Source organism: Marmota flaviventris, chromosome 2 (assembly GCF_047511675.1).
Source record: "Marmota flaviventris isolate mMarFla1 chromosome 2, mMarFla1.hap1, whole genome shotgun sequence".
Taxonomy (NCBI): Eukaryota; Metazoa; Chordata; class Mammalia; order Rodentia; family Sciuridae; genus Marmota; species Marmota flaviventris.
This window is the reverse complement of record NC_092499.1, coordinates 197,892,132-197,897,156: the sequence shown is the minus strand read 5'-3', so window position 1 is coordinate 197,897,156 and position 5,025 is coordinate 197,892,132. Positions and strand designations below refer to the sequence as shown.

Sequence of the window (5,025 nt, the reverse complement as noted above, 5' to 3'; positions counted from 1 at the left end):
GGGGTGGGTGGGGGCAGCCCTGCTCCAAGTTCACCATCAAGTCCAGAGTTCTCCTGGACAGGAAAGCCAGGGCAGGAAAGGGAAGGGAAAGAGAAGGAGACATTCAGCCAGGCCACGTGCCACCGGCGTGGCATCTGCCCCTCTCCCCAGCAGGTGCGCAGGGCCTGCCTCGCAGTGGAGCCTGGGGGTAAGCAGAGCGTTGAGTCTGTCAGCCGAGTCACGGGTCCTTCCTTTGGCAGGGGTGCCTGGCAGCCAGGGACAAGGATGCAGTGACGGGCAGTGGCAGCTGCTATTGTCCCCTGGGAGGGTTCCTGGGTTGGATTTCGGAGGCCTTGCCAGCCCTGGGGGACTCAGAGATCTCTCTCCACCTGCCCCTCCCCCGGCTGGATCCATAGGCCCCCCCATCTGTAGCCCCCACACCCGGAGGCGGTGACGAGTTAAGTGACTTACTCACTAGAGCCCCTGGGCCGTGGCAGGAAGGTCGGAGGGATGTGAGGGTCCCCTTCATCACTTAGGCTCTCTGAAGAACAACCTGAGCCTCTTGCCCCGAGTCGAGCCAAGGCAGAGACGGGGTGCAGACAGAGCCAGGCTTTCCAACCGCCTGCCTACCTGCGTGGGCTTCCAGGGCCCGGGGCTGGGTTAAGTCCACTGCCATCCGCGAGCTCCGCAGGACAGCTGTAGCATGTGGATTCCAGGATGGCCTGAGACACAGGGGTGCAGACGATGTGGCCCCTGCCCTCTCAGGAAGCCACCCACTGCAGGGGAGAGTTGGGGCACCCAGAAAAGCCTGACAACGCTTCAACCTGACCAGAGCCGGCAGTTAAGGATGGACGTGCTGGGGGCCCTGAGGGTGAAGTCCAGGAAGCCGGCAGAAAGAGAGAGAATATCAGAGGTTTAAAATTTTTTTTAATGATTCTGTCCTTTTGAGGGGGGTTCCTTTGAGTATAAAAGAAACCTACAAAATTAAAAAAAATTGTATGGGCTACATACTGATCATAATCAAGCGACGTTAAAGTAAATACTAAACAAGTGGCTGTGCTCTAAGTGTTCTGTGTTTTGACTGGGGACAGTTGTTTATCTGGGTGGACATATTTGTCAAAACTCACTGAACTGGACACTTAAAGTGGGTGCGCTTTATTGGAAGTTTCTCCCCAAAGCGGTCGTCCCTTGGTATCTATAAGGGGTGGGTTCTAGGACCCCCCACAGATACCAAAATCTGAGGATGCCTAAGTCACTTATATAAAAATGTTTGCATTTAACCTCTCCACGGCTTTCCTAGGACTTTAAATCACCTCTAGATTAACTGTAATTCCTAACAGGGCAAACGCCGTGTGTCGCTGGTTATACGACATCGTTAAGGAATAGCGACCAGGAAGGAGGTCTGTATGGATTCAGTATGGAAATAGTTTTTTAAGACATATCTGCCATCTGGGGGTCTTGTGAATCTGCGGATGTGGAACTCGGGGACATGGGCTGGTTGTCACTCCCGGAAGTCAAAGCTAGAAAGAGGGTTTCTGTTTCTGTGAACCAGGAAAGGAAGAACAGTTCACACCAAATCTGGGGGCGCAGCTAAAGGCTGTGCTCAGAGGAAAATCCGTGCCTTAAATTGCTCCAGAGATTGAGCAACGGTAAAGGTGATTAAAACAGAATGTGGAGGACCACATGAGCCAGGCTAGGCCGGGGAGCGGGACTAGTGGAGAGAGGAGCCAGAGCCAACATGCCCTCGGCCAGCATCTGGGGAGTGCCTTGGGGCGGCTTGGGGTGTCATGACACATCTTTGGAAATGACCTTTCCATTTCAGGAGCTGGAGGGTTTATGTGGGGGTGAGGGCAGGAGTGGGGGGCAGCCGGGGGGCAGCCTGGGGAGGAGAACGTGGAAGCTTTGAGGACAGCCAGGTCTGCCGGCCCACCCTCGCGCTCCTGCGGGATGCCAAGCTCCAAGTGTGGATGTGGTTCTGCCTGCCTCTGGGTGACACAGGGGAGAAATGAAGTTAGAGGGACTGGGGAGAGACTGGACTCCTCCGTAAAGTCCCGTTGTGACTCAGGAGTCTGGGCTGGATCTGGGCCCACTTGCGTGCCGGTGGAGACGTCAGGCCAGGCCAGTCACTGGGAAACTTCCCCGATCAGGCCCACGGGCTGCGGTGAGGGGGTTGTGGGGAGACTCTGGGATGGGAGGGGCCAGCCCAGCCAGGGGCCTTGGAGGCCCTTGATGGGACATGACAAGAAGGAACGAAGTGACCCACCACTGGGGACTTGGAGCAGTGGCTGGGGCCAATCTCCATGGGAAGGAGCCAGGAATGAGTGGTTCTGGGGTGATCGGCACCAAGACCTCGGGGGGTTGGAGAACCCCCTTTCTCTTCCTCCATCAAATCCCACTGGTAGTAAGAAATACTGGAGTGTAACACGTAATAAAAGTGCCCAGCTCCGCAGGGCGCACTCCGACCAGTCATCGCCAGGCGTGCACATGCAGGGAGTGGCCCCGGGCCTGAGTTGGAAAGCTTGGCCGGCAGCAGGAAGGGAGGACTCAGGGCCCAGGAGGGCAACGGTGGCCCGGTGGCCCGGGAGTTGCTTCCTGGAGCGCTCTGCGCAGAAGCTGCGGGGAGGGGCCCGTGAGGGCTCTTTCTAAAGGTTCACGTCGTGGGGAACTTCTCACTTCCACACCAACATGAAGCGAAGCTCGTCTCCCACCACCGAGTTCCTCTATTTCCCACCCCTTCCTCTTTCTCTCGCAAAATTCGCCCCAGTAAGGAAAATGTATTATGATTTCTGGAAGCTACTACTTTCTCATCCTCCCCTGTGAACGGCTGAGCAAAGAATTAATTTAGACTTTTGCAAAGTCGGGGTCTCTCTCATTAAAGTAATCCCAGCGTCTCTGGGAGGCCTGGTAAGTTGACGACTCGCTCCTCACATTCTGGGAAAGTGCCCTCTGTGCCTTGCTCCAGCTCTCCTGATTCCGCTGGCTGTCACAGGCTCCAAACCTCGTGTCTCCTCTGTCCCCGTCCTGTCTCTACCCAGAGCGTCCCCTCTCTCTGCATGCCCGGTCCTATGTGTGCTTGTGATCACTAGGAAACGCCTGCCGTCCCCGGCCATGCCAGCCAGCCGTCCACCTTCCTGGCCTGCACCTGCGGTGGTGGGGCGGGCAGCTGCAGGGAGTGGAGCCCCAGCCTGTGCAGTCTGAATAATGGACACACAGCCCTGATGCACCAGGAGGAACTGTGAGACAGCTTCCTTTCACCTCTTCACACAGGCCCTGATGAGGAGGCCGATGGAGACGAGAGTGACCCACGTCCCCTTAGCAGTCCTCAAAATTGAAACCAAGAGAGGAGTTTACGTCCCTTCACATGGCATACTAATTTTTAAAACTCTATAAAAAAACAAACAAACCAAGCCCTACTTCATGGGATGGCTCTTGCTGCACCCCAGACCTCTGGACTCTCATGTAAATGTCTGTTTTGTTTCCTGAGCCGGCTCCAGCACACCCTGTCCACGGGAAAGTCCACCAGCGAGAAGGCCGGGCTGGGGCCCGGAGGGAAGATGGAGCCTGGTGGAGGCTCAGCGTGGAGGGGGGTGGGCACAAGGGGGTCCTTGCAGGTAGGGACTCCACAGTGGCCCAGCGGGTCCCTTGCCGGGGTGTTTGGAGATACAGGAGTGGGGGCTCTGTGCTGGCTCCTCCGCGCCCTCAAAACAGCAGCTTAAAACAACAGACATTCATCAATCACCCCACGTCCTGAGGGCCGGAACCTTGGAGGCAGCTTCTCGGGGTGCTTGCAGCCCAGGATGTGGGCAAGCTGAGGTCGGGCCGCAGGCTCCCCCTCGGGCTGCGGCTGGCGGCAGGAGGCTTCAGTTCCTCCCCACAGGCCCCCTCCACGGTGTGGCTTCAGAGGGGGCCTGGCAGAGGGGTGGGCGGAGGGCGACCCCAGGATCAGGATCACTGGTCACTGGGTGTGGGCGCTCTTGGCCGATCCTGTGGGAGGGCACAGCAGGGTCCCCGCAGGGGAATCCCTGAAGGCCAGTTGCCACAGGCTGGTGTATTTAGAGAGCCCGCCAGGAGCCCAGCTCGCGGGCGGGCGGGCTCTAGGAATTCAGCAGGAAACAAAGGAGGCGCTGTCCCTGCCTGGAGCTCCTCTTAGCGCAAGGCACAGAGGGGGCAGGTGAGCGCGGGATGCATTCGTCTCACTGACCCAAGGTGTCTTCTTTAATCTCCCACATCTCTGCGATGCCGTACATCCTGGCTGAGGCGATGTCATTGTGTATTTGATGTTTTAGGTTCCTGCTCTTCAGGGCAGGGTACGAGAGCTCATTAAAACCATGAATCGAGGAGACTGAATGAGGAGACTGTTAATCACCCTGAGGAGGGGGCTGGGGTGAGGGAACTGAGCAGAGTGGCACCACCCAGCCACCCCAGGGCCAGCCCCAGCTGCAGAGGGACAAGGGGGAACAGGGGGACCCTGGTTGAACTTCACCAGGGGAGGCCCCACAGGAGCCATGGCTGTGGAGGATCATGGCTGGGGCCCTTCCTCGCCTGGTGTCAAGAGGCTGATTCTCAAGGATCCTGTAGGGGGCCAGAGGGAGGCGGGCGCACGGAGAGGCGCCTCCCAGTTGGGTCCCACCCGTGGCCACGCAGGTCCAGAACTGCCAGTGTCCACAATTTCAATAAGAGATTTTTTTTTTTTAAATGCAAAACCATTTGAATTCTGAATGTTGGCTCACTTAACAAGAAGGCTAGGGGGCCAGGCGGAACCTGCCCGCTGGTGACTGCTAGTTTGCTGGGATTGTGGTAACCAAGGGCCACAGATGGTGGCTTAACCCATAGGAATTTGTGATCTCGTAACCTGAAGCCCAGAAGGCCCAGATCCGTGTTGGCAGGGTTGATTCCTTCCAAGGCTGTGAGGGAAGGAGCCGTTCCGGCTCTGTCCAGGCTCTGTCCCCAGCTGGTGGACGGGCTTCTCCTCCCTTCCCAGCATCTCCCCTCTCGGCACGTCTCTGCCGCCCATCTCTTTTATAAGAATGTCAGCCGTGGTCTAGG

The 5,025-nt window shown here is 57.5% G+C and overlaps 1 long non-coding RNA gene across 1 annotated transcript; it reads left to right on the top strand.

The window, feature by feature from the left end:
- Positions 1–2,673: 2,673 nt before the first annotated feature.
- LOC114107030 (uncharacterized) lies at positions 2,674–4,326 on the top strand. Its single transcript, XR_003585275.2, has 2 exons — positions 2,674–2,883; positions 3,066–4,326. It is a non-coding gene; the product is annotated as an uncharacterized lncRNA (long non-coding RNA).
- Positions 4,327–5,025: the final 699 nt, after the last annotated feature.